The sequence below is a fragment of the Manis pentadactyla genome, chromosome 7 (assembly GCF_030020395.1).
Source record: "Manis pentadactyla isolate mManPen7 chromosome 7, mManPen7.hap1, whole genome shotgun sequence".
Lineage (NCBI taxonomy): Eukaryota > Metazoa > Chordata > Mammalia > Pholidota > Manidae > Manis > Manis pentadactyla.
The window spans coordinates 22,183,221-22,195,867 of NC_080025.1; positions in this window are offsets into that span (position 1 = coordinate 22,183,221).

A 12,647-nucleotide genomic window follows, 5' to 3' on the forward strand; every position below is an offset into this window, starting at 1 on the left:
AACTGGTGGCGCTCGTGATTTTCTAAGCAATTTCAAACATTGACAAAAACAAAACAAAACAAAACAACAACAAAAAAAACATCTCCCAAGGGAATTCTCCCATATTTAAGGCCCCAGTGGGAGCAAGGTGCTAATCAGCAGAGCTATTGTATCCCTCTTGTATGTGAGTCTGTCTTCCCGGTTCCACAACACCCTTTACCCTAAGTGGATCCAAGATCTCAGTCCCTTATGAGGAGAGCACTTGTCCTGCAGAGGTCTCCTCCTCAGCACTGTTTTCTGAAGCCAGAGACCATGTCTTTGTCCTCAGTGCCTGGCACAATTTAGTCATGCAATAAATGTTTGTTGAACCCACATGTCCACCCACAGAGAGCTGGCTGAATAAGCCAGGGTACAGCCACACAATGCAGTTCTGTGCAGCTATGTGAAGGAATGAAGACCATCTCTGTGGAAAGCCAGGATATATCGTTGAGACAAGCAAGGCGGAGACCATGTATATGTTGCATTTCTTCTAAGAAAGATGAGTGTATTTGCTTACATTTTAAAGAAGAAGCAATGCAAGTTAAGTTACAAACTATAAAAATGTTATGTATAAGAACAGAACAAGATGATAGGGGATGGAACCTAGATATCTTTTCATATACTGTGTTTTATACTCTGACTTTGGAATCACATAAATGTTTTACATAATTATTTTATGAAAGAAAACAATACAGAATTTCCTTAAAAAAACAAAGTATATTTTGAGTTACTGGCACAACTGCATGGAAAAATAAGAAACTTAACATTAAAACTCATTATTTTGACTGTATACCATTAGTGTGACACATCCTAAGGACAAAAAAGATGGCAAAGCAATCAAAGTGCATTTGGTAATAGTGTTTCTTTGCAGTAATACTGGTATTGTTATTTAGATGTTATTGAATGTATTATATATATTTTACATATATGTGTGTGTATAAAGCAGCAAATAAGTAATTATCTTTATATTATTAGAAAAGGTTATCACTGAAAAATGTAATAGGTACAAGTATCAAATCAATGAAGTTAGGTATAAATTCTATAGTCAAAAATTTATATTGGCAATGGCAGTATTAATTTATAATTAATTTTTCTCTTTCTATATGATATATATATGCCTTATATATGTATACACCACATAATGTATATCCTAACTATATCCACTGAAAAGGATTAGAAGCAATGACAATCCAATAGCTATAAGCAGCCCTAGTATCCAAATTCATAATCTAAATGCCACTGTCCACTAAAAGGAACCAAGATTCCTTAAGAAATTACTGATTTCAGAAATGGGGCAGGCATTGTGTAAGATGAGCCTATTGCATTTTATCATGCCAGGAAACAAGGTTGTTATCAAATACTACCTGAGGTTATGTAAAAAAAAACCCAAGAGCATGAGATTCCTCAAGGGAGGAACAACCTAAGACAGGCACAGTTGCAGGGGGGCCATCAGGTGAGAAATTGGGGATCAACAGAGGTGAGGCTTAGAACCTCACCCCCTCTGTTGTGAGAGAAATCTTCTGCATCCATGGATGTTTTGTTGCCCTTGTCTAGCTTGGATTAATACTTACTCTAGAGGCACACACCTGATCATCTACATTTTCCCTCTTACAGCACTAAAATATGTTTTCTACCTTTATCTTGCATCTACCTACCACTTCAGCATTTTATTAATAATAATAATAATAATAATAATAAGGGAGAAATGTGGGATTCATATATAAATCAAGTATAAAAATCAAATGAATATTCACATTTGACCTGATTGCTTATAGTTCATAATGCGTGATCAAAACCGAAAGTTTCTGTGATGACTGCCCTTGCACTGTTCACCATGTAAGAACTTATTCACTATGTAAGAATTTGTTCACCATGTAAGAACTTGTTCATTATGCTTCAGAAGATTGGAGACTGTTGAGAATTAGGCTTGGGGTTGATTAATGATTGTGCATTGAGTCCCCTATACAGAATTTTATTGTTGTTAACAACCATTTGATCAATAAATATGAGAGATGCCCTCTCAAAAAAAATAAATAAATAAAAATAAAAATAAAATAAAATAAAATAAAATGTGTATAAAAAGTATGCAAAGGGACTTAGATGTTTTCTTTCCACCCTATTATAATATCTTCACTACCCAAAGAATAAAAAGTACTAAACAAAAAAAAAAAGAAAAAAAACCCAAGAGCAAAGATGAAGGGGCACCCTTTGGCCAAAGATGGAACAATTGGGCTTTAAAAATAATAATGACTAATGGATTTAAATGTATTAAATATATACACATCCACGAATTCATAATACTGCTAAAAAAAGAAAACCCTTGTCATTCACCCTTGGATTATCTAAGGAACTCTTTATTTTGAAAATTGGCAAATAAGAAGCAAAGAATCAATCATATATTCTGGTATATATTTCAGGGTACCCAAATAGTTTGTAAGGGTAATAAATGCAACAGAACTGGTAGAATTAGAAAGTCACTATCCACAACTCCTACTGAATCACTAGGCAGGACAGGGCAACAACCACCCATAGTCATTGGGATTATGAGGTGGAATATGGGCTGGAAATGTTATAATGGCTGGATTGAGCTAGCACAGACCTGAACCCACTGATTAATCTTTACATCACTAAAAGTGAGACAATCAGATACCATGTACCTCGTGGTGCAATGTGGTAGGGAGTACATACCACGTATGAAATGTTCTTGCACAGAAACTGACTCTACATCTAATCAAACTTCCAGATCTAACTACCAAATGACAAGAAATTTGGAGGACAAAGAAACAAATGAAAAGACACCAAGACAGTATAATCAGACAAGCTCAAGACGTGGTAAATTCCACAAATTACCCGGTTTCTTCAATAAATAGCTAGCATGAAAGAAATAGAGTGCATCGAGAACTGATAGGGATTTAGTGTTTAAAGATATCTCAACCAACTGCAGTGTTGGGTTTTGTTTTCAATAAACAAATTTTAAAAAGGTATTTAAAACAACTGGGGGGGGAATTTGAACATATATCCATTATTAGGGTGTTCATATAATTTGTCATCTAAGAGAGTCCTGTTAAGAGTTAAAAGGCAAACTTTATTACTCTGGCATTATACACTTTGTAGAATTATTGTGTAATTTCGAAATTGATTATGTTTATTTCTGTTTTACATTATATTACTGTCAAGTGTACAACATACTGATTCAATATACTTATATATTGCAAAATGATCACCACAAGAATCTAGTTACGTCCATCACCACACAGTTATAATTTTTTTCCTTGTGGTCAGAACTTTTAAGATCTACTCTCTTAGTAACTTTCCAGTATGCAATACAGTGTTATTAACTATAGTCATCATGCTGTAGACTACATCCCCAGGACACATTTAATATTTTATAACCACAAGTTTGTACCTTTTGACCCCCTTCAACCATTTCACCCATCCCCTACCCCTGCCTATGGAAACCAATCTCCTCTGCTCTGTATCTGTAAGTTCTTTTCTTTTTAAGAATGTTTTTTTGTTCTGTTTCAAGTCTGTACTTTTTGAAGCTATTTGTTAGCAAAACTATTCTCAAACTTTTTAGTTTCAGAACCCTTCCCATTCTTAAAAATTAATTGAGTCATATTTACAAGGATGGCTAGAATCAAGAACACTGAAAATAATAAATTTTGGCAAGGATGCAGAGAAATGGAACCCTCTCATTCGTGGTTGAAATGCAAAATGATGCAACTGCTATGAAAAACAGTTTGGCAGTTTCTCAAAAAGTTAAACATAGAGTAACACAGAGCTAAACATATGAACCAGCAATTCTATTCCTAGGTATAAAGCCAAGAGAACAAAAACATATATTCATGCAAAAACTTGGACACAAACATTCATAGCATTATTTATAATAGCCAAAAGTGAAACCTAAAAGTCCAACTGATCAATGGACAAACAAAATGTGGTATATAAGTACAATGGAATATTATTCATCCATAAAAAGGAATGAGGTTCAGACATTTGCTACAATATGGATGAACTGTAAAGATATTATGCTAAATGAAATAGCCAGACACAAAAGATTCCACTGATACGAAATGTACAGCATAGGTACATCAGTAGAGTCAGAAAGTAGGCTAGGTAGTCAGGGGATGGGGATAGCAGGGAATTGGGAATGACAGCTAACAGATACCGGCTTTCCTTTTAGGATGATAAGAATGTTCTGGAATTAGCCTAGTGGTGATGATTGCCTGACCTTGTAAATATACTAAAAACTACTGAATTATATCAGAATTTTAAAATGGTGAATCTCATATTATGTGAATTAAATCTCAATTTAAAAACTCCTTTAAAAAAGTATTGAGGGCCCCAAAGAGCTTTCTTTATATGATAAAGAGATAGATTTTTCCTATATTAGAAATTAAAATTGATAAACTTAAAAAATATCTATTTAATTCTTTAAAAATCACAACAAATCCATTATGTTAAATACTGTACTTTTTATGAAAAGTAACTATACTTCCGAAGACAAAAAAAAAAAACCGAGAAGAGTGGCATTGTTTTATATTTTTGTAAACAGATTTGTAAAAATTTGGAGCTCTGTTTTGTTTCTGATTTAATAGGAGATAGCTGGATTCTCAGATCTGCTGCTGCATTCAATCTGTGTTGGAAATCTGCACTGCACATTTATGAGAGAATGAAAAAGACCACATACTGATATTATTATAAAAATCATTTTGACCCGGCAGACCTCCTGATAAGGTCTCCAGATCACACTTTGAGAACTGATATTAGAAATACCAAACAGATATTAACAGTTGCCATTTGATACCTGGAATTCACTTTTAAATACTCCATGGGAGGGGTGGGGGAAGGAATGATCTAGAGATAGATGAAAAAAAGACAATCAACATGTTAACAATGTTGAATCTGGGTGATGGATCTTGAGTGTCCTTTATACTAATCTCTACTTTAGTGTAATTCCAAAATTTTCCGTAATAACAAATTGCTGTTACTGCTCTTATTTTTAATCGATGCTGGTTTAACTGAGCAAAAGACTTCTCGGCAGCTGGTAGGAGGGAAACCAAGTTAGATATTTGATAAATAAACATGCAAAGATGAATTAGCCGTACAGTTCCTGCCTTGAACAGGTTTTCATCTCCTGGAGACACAGTGGTAGGTGGTGTGGGAAAGAGCTTATAATGAAGGCATTTGAGAATGAATGTCATCTTAAACCAGCACCAGGCCCCCTGCTCAGGGCCCTACGTAGCCTTCCTCCTCATAGCCACCCTCAGAGGCTGGTGTCATTATCTCCCTTCTGCAGATGAGGAAACTGAAGGTCTGAGAAGTTAACTACTTTGCCCAAGACCTCAGAGTGGGAAGTGGTAAACCTGTGACTTAAAGCTACGCTCTGTTGGACTCCCAAAGCCTGTACTCTTCACAGATCTACCCTGGCTTTCTAAACCCCCCAGGGACATGGTTTCAGAACCTCACTCTCACTCTGTACCTTGTGACCTGCCCCCTCAAAAGAGGTCCAGGCGGTGACCTGGGGAACCCCCAGTCTTTGGAAGAGGAACTACTAATGTCCGCTGGATTGGTCTTTACAGTGCATCTGGCCCTCATTCGGTCCACACAGCCAAAATTCATACAGCAGATGTTTCATCTATATTTGCCCTCCTCTGCTTGACTCTTTCTCTTCCTCCAGTTTTTGGGAAGTAATCTGGCACCATCTCTCAAAAGAATAAATGAGTTCACTGCAACTGCTCCTACCACTTTAACAAATATGAATAACTGTATGTAAGGATGTGGGTTCAAGGCCACAAGGATAAAAAGTAGGCTCATTGCGCGATGCAGAAACCTGAAAACAAAGCGAAGGCTCATCAATGGTTCATGGACACTGGGGAATCCTCCAGCCATTTATTAAAAGAATGCAGTGGAGCTAACCCAGGGGACAGCGAGGGGCTCTCACAAGTGTGTTCAATGGTGAATGTAAGATGCAAGAGACGTTATGACCTGTTTATTAGACAATGCTTTAAAAACTCAATGCCTGTACATGCAGATACATACCTATGCGTAGATCTAATAATACATGAGTTAGGAGAAGATATAGGAGGACACATCCCAGGTTCTCAGCATAGACCATATGATTAATGATTTGGGGTGAAAAGCTCTTCATAAGGAAAAACAAAATTGAGAAAAAGTAAAAAAGAAGTGTTTGTTCTCTTTCATTCTCTTAAGAGTAGAAACTGACATGATTACAGCCTAACAGTATCCCAACTATGTCTTTCAAGATTTGTATGGTCTAAACATGAAGAATAATAGGATTTTGAAACACACTAAGATTATTACTGCTTTTAGCAGAGTGATTTTTCTGATTAGAGACCAAATGGAAAACTGATAGTACAATATTTACAATCTTTGAAGGCCTGTGGAGGAGGAGGTGATCACTAGATCCTTTTGCATATAAGGCTATAAAATTTTAACACTGATTATGAAGGCTGTTTGGCTAAGACTACTATTTTGAAGGTTCACATGTTTGTAACCTTTGTAGAACAAGTACCAAATGGCTCTTAATGAACCAAAATTCCTTGAAACAGTGTCAAGACAGCTAAAAATAAAAGAATCTTATATACATGGTATATCCACGAAAATAACAAAGTCAAAGCCATGTTAAAAATCTGACCAAACGAGCTGGCTTTCACAGTGTGAAGTCCGCTCGGTCTCCAATATACCTTTTCTCCCTCCTAAAATTCTAGGTTCACTTAGCTTCCCTTTCATGTATGTGCTGTCAATTTAATATTTCTACAAGTATTTTGTAACTAAGGTAGTACAGATCTAAAAGCATCTTACCCAGTGGCAATTGCTTCCACAGGAGGTATAGATCCTGCTCGCTGATTTTTTTCTTTGAAGCCCTCATTCCAATGACATTCATGTTCTGTGCTCAATTGTTCTCAGTGCTCCAAAAGGCTCGCTGTATTCCACTTAAAATGTCCTCCTTTACACCTCAGTCCTCTGCAGCAAAACCACCCTATTTCTCTGCTCAGCAAAACATACTCAAACCAAAACTACAGACCCACACACGTTGTCTCCAACTCCCCACCTATCACTCACTTGGAATTTTTATTATGCAAAATTTGCATCTGGTTATTTCTCTTAAGTTTTTAAAATTTTACTGTTAGGCTGGAGAAAGGAAAAACAAGGACATGCAAACAGAACAGAGAGATGCCATAGGGGGAGAATAGACCAGACCCCAAAGTCTGTGACGTATATGGAAAGGGGACAGCTCTCCCTGAATTCCATTCTGATGTGCCAACTAAGACCCGGATGTCAGCCTCCTCCCTCTTGGAAAGAAAAAAGTTTCTAGTTGACTATTATGTCACCTTTAGCCAATCATACCTCTCAACACCCCCCTAAAATAGTTTGCCCACTCCTCCCCCTCCTAATCCCTTATAAGCGCCCACCTCCCTAACCGGGTGTGACTTCTCTGGCCTCCGGCAAGAAGGCCACAGAACCTCACCTGGGGGTATTTAAATAAATTACCTGGCCCTTTGTTGCCTCTCTTTGCCTGCTTATTCCGGCTAGAATTTATCTTACATTTACAATAGCTCTCCTCTCTTTTTAAAAATGCCATTGGAAAAAACAAGGTTATTTGTCCTGCAAAAGGACTAAAACTCTGGATTTGTCAGGTTGCTTCTTGGTGTCATTTGATTTGTTTCTCGATCTCTCCTCCATCTCCTACAGAAGGCAAGTTAGATCTAGAGGCAGGATTACATTCAGGATCAGTCTTGGGGGATGGGGCGGTGTACTTTTGATTATCCCTGGAGGCATGTGATGTCCACTTTTATTGATAAGAGAGATCTGATATAAAGTTTTCCATCAATCAGGCAGCTGTAGGAACAATAGGTGAATATTGCTTAATTCCATTGCTTAATTAGGAGTTACAGAACAGCAATTTTTCAAATCTACTATTCCTTTTGCACTTTTTACCTGGAACTCAGCATTGCATAGAACTTTGTTTCCCTCAGTGACTAGTTATTTGATCACACTGAAATCCAGTTTGTAGAGGAAAAATGTTTGATTCTTATGTTATTTCCAATTTTTAGAATAATGAGCTATATGCCCTAGCAGCTTTCAATGAATACCTGATATTCAGTTGTTAGCTTCATACGCTCTCAAGGAACTTTATGGATTTGATAAGTTTTATTCCATTATTACTGTTCTTTTCTTATTTGAATTGTCCTGTCTTTTGCCAAAGAGAGTCTTTAAAATTTCTCTAAAAACACAGCTAATTTTTAGAGCATTTTTAGGTTCACAGCAAAATTGACCAGAAGGTACAGAGATTTCTCGTATGTTCCTGCCTTCATGCACGCCTAGCCCAATGGGAACATGTATTTTGGCCCCTGTGTCTTCTTGACATGACCCAGTAATCTTGGATTTCTTCCTCTTTCTGGAATGGCAAGATTGAACCAACCACTCTCCAAAGAGCCATGGTTCCTTCTAAGGGGAAATGCTATTTAAAGGCTACAATCCAAACAGTGGGATGCCACTGAGCCCGAGTTTTTATTGATTTTAAGTTTCCAGGCTTAGCAGACATATTTGGAAATATGTGTTCTTTAGAAAAAGAAAATAATAATGAATTCATATTGATATTTCCAATTCAAATGTAAGATTCAGGCTTATACTTTAAAAATATGAGACATATCTCTGTTCTTTTACTGAAACTCTCATTTCCTAACATTGACATAATTACATACTTGCTTTCTCTTAAATATACACATAAAGGTATTAAAATAGCAATAGTGTTATTACTAAACATTAAGATTGAACACAATTTCAAATTCCTTTGCTGTTCTTTTTTGTCTTTGGGATACACCTGGTAAATAACTGCCATCACAGTCTCTGTTTCAAGTCACTTGAAAAAAATGTTTTTTCTTTATGATTATTGACCAACTTGATATACATTTAGATTCACTTATTTTTGTTTTCAGTTTTTTAGGAATGCCTTCTTTCTTCTCATTTGCTTTTCAACCCACTCAGTTCTGCCTCCCCACTACCAAATCAGCAAAACTACTTTTGTTCAGGCCACCAGTACCTCCTCATTGCCAAAGTCAGTGGACATTTTCTTTTTTTCTTTTTCATTAAGGTATCATTGATATACCCTCTTGTGAAGGTTTCACATGAAACACATTGTGGTTACTACATTCACCCATATTATCAAGTCCCTCCTCTACCCCATTGAAGTCACTGTCCATCAGTGTAGTAAGATAGTCAATGGACATTTTCTTATTCATCTTATTTGATCTCTAATGATTTGACTCTTAATCTTTCTCTCCTTAAAACTTCTTCTCTTCTCTCTGGTGAGCCCACACCCTCCTGGTTCTCCTTCCACCTCTGTATCTCCTTTCCCACAGCCTCTGCTTTCTCCTGGTCTCGAGACGTTGTAGTTCCTCAGGGCTGTTCATGGATTCTTTTATCACTGCCAGCCCCCTCTCCTGAGGTGATCTTATGCTTCCCATGGCCTTTGATCCCATCTACACATTCAACCCCCACTGTGGACACCCAGCCCAGCCCATGACTGAGTTTGGGGACCATGCCTTCAGATTACCACATAGTGTCTCCTTTTCTCTGTCTCATGGGTAAATTTCCTATTTCTAAACTGAAATCTGAGTCTTTCCCTTCACAGCTTCCCTATAATCTCAATCTTATTGATAACCTTTCTATCCAGCAGGTTATTCAACCAGAGATCTGTCACTCTTGCTAGTCTCTCCCTTCACACGTGTAAACTATTAGCAAGTCCTATTAATTTTATCTCCAAAAATACATCCTGAATTCATCAGTTCTTCTTGGCACTACTCTCACCATCTCAGTCCAGGTCTCCCTCACCTGAACCACTCCAATATGCTCCCAATTGGCTTTGCTTCCATCCTCGTCCACCATCCCATCACAACTGAAAACCTCACTCAAAGTGTCGCTTCTCTTCCTCAATTCTATTATCATAAGTGAAAACTGTTACTGTGGCTATAAGCCTATGTGCTCTGACCCGTGTTCCTTCAGCCTCACCCTGTACCTCTTCCCCTTCTCTTTCTGTTCTCCAGTCATCCAGGCTCTATGTGCCTTGAAGTTCTCATGTGTGCTCTTCTGTCTGGTCTTTCCTCAACTCTTGACATTCTTCTGGTTTCAGCCTAAATGCTTTTGCTTTCAGCTTTTAATCAGAAAGGCCCTGCCTGCCTGGACTCCCCCACAACCAAAGTTTAATTTAGGAGGGCATTGCATACTTTAGCATGGATGGCACATGCACAGGGTATGTTTCTTTAGTACCTCTCTCTCCCATTAGGCCATAAACATCTTAGGAGTAGGCCCATTTTGGCTTTTGTTCATTGGCACAGTGACTGGCATGTAGCAAGCACTCAATTAATATGCATTTGCTGATGAATAAATTCAAAATGTCCAAAATACGTATTTCTCAGTATTTGACTCTTATCCACAGCAGACTTCTCTGCAGATGGCATATTCAATGGATACAGCTATGCACAATGAAGTAAGCAAATCCTCATTGCACCCGTGACACGAGTGTTCAATAAAGCACTAATTAGGACAGTCAGGGGAAATACACAAGCCTCTTGTTTCTTACAGACTTCTCATTTAGTCTCCCTATTTGGGAGACTAAATCCTTATGGCTTTAGGAAAAAATAGTCTCCTTATTTGGGAAACTAAATCCCTATGACTTTAGAAAAAAATAGCTTATATTTGAATATGACACTGAGTCTTTATTTTACATTCTTTTACATATTCTTCTTAACTCCATTCTGAGGCATCTTCTCTATTTTACAAAGGAGAAAAATGAGGTTTAGATTAAGGAACAAGATTGGGGGCTCCCAGCTAATTAGAGGCAGAGCTGGGTTTAAAACCCATTCTTTGGATTGTGATGCGACTTTTGCTTATTCCACTGTAAAATTAACCTCATAATGAGAAGGGAAAGTACTAAAAATTTCCCAACAAACACAGACACAGTTCATCGCTGTGAAACTTGTTTCTCAAATACTGAGCCCTTCCCCCTTTTAAAACTATGAACTATGAACAAAAATCATTCATTCAAAGCTACTCTTTCTTCATCTCTGCTGGCTTCACACATTTCTCTTTGTAAGCCAGGCTTAAATTATGTCTAATAGGTTTACTCTATAGGAACGTCTCATTTTAAGAAAAATTGATGTTATATATGAAGATTTTAGTGTTTCCGTTTATAAATTAAAAGGTGAAAAAGTTCTTAGATCTCATTTTAAAGACTTTTTTTAGTCATAAAAGGACACAAACATAGAATTCTTTAAGTAATGAAATCTGTTTGGCACACTTAAGGCAATTATTCAATTCACTGTGGATAATTGTCAGAACATATAAAGAATGTTTGCAATGCACTGCCTGTTCCTCAATCAGAATACATACATTTGTAATCTTACAAACCTGCAATGAATTTGCTGAATTATTGTCTTTGCTGTATCTTCAGCATACAATAAAGGAGGAATGGAGGAATCTCCTTCTTTGCAGAATAATTACACTAAGGACTTTGCATTTCAAACCACAAAGAAATGTAGATTTCCCCTTCTTTGGCATTTCTTCCTTTCAGAAAGGTTGCTTAAAGTGATACTTAAAAGATAATTCTAGCTTGCTAAATTTAGGGTGTGGAAAAAATCCAAAGCAAGAATATTCTGTGTGTAATTGTGCAAATGTTAATATGTGCCATAAGGGGAGGATATCCTATACTCATTTTTCTTCTTTTTTTAATTAAAGTATAATTGATATACAATTTTACATTGGCATCATATATACCACACAGTGGTTCAACAGTTACCCATAGTATTAAATCCTCAGCTCCTCTAGTGCAGTTACTATCAATGTAGAAAGACGTTACAGAATTATTGACTATATTCTCCATGCTGTACTGTTGTCCCAGTGACCAACTTATATTGTGATTGCAAATTATTGTGCCCCTTTATTCCCCCACTCACCGTCCCCTGCCCCAACCCCTCCCCCTTGGTAACCACTAGTCACTTCTCAGTGTCTGTGAGTCTACTGCTGTTTTGTTCCTTCTGTTTTACTTTTATATTCCACAAATAAGTGAAATAATAAGGCATCAATTTTTCTCCGCCTGGCTTATTTCACTGAGCATAATACCCTCTAGATCCATCCGTGTTGTTGCAAATGGCAGGATTTCTTCTTTTTATGGCTGAATAATATTCTATTGTGTATATGTACCACATCTTCTTTATCCATTCATCTACTGATGAACCCTTAGATTACTTCCGTATCTTGGCTATTGCAAATAGTGTGGCGATAAACATAGGGGTGCGTGTATCTTTTCAAATCAGGGATTTTTGTTTTCTTCAGGTAAATTCCTAGGAGTGGAATTACTGGATCGAATGGTATTTCTATTTTTAGTTTTTAGAGGAACCTACTCTTGATGAATTTCTCCCCTACCTCCCTCCACATCCTCTTCTCTTTTTAACTTGACACACACATAACTTAGCAAGAAAAGTTACCCCAGGCAGTGAAGAACTCTTTATCACCATCACATTTTAAATATAGCATGATTTCATATTTTACTTCTAAAACAGCAAGTTATCTGTTTTATCAGCAAATTATCATAAAATACTTATCTT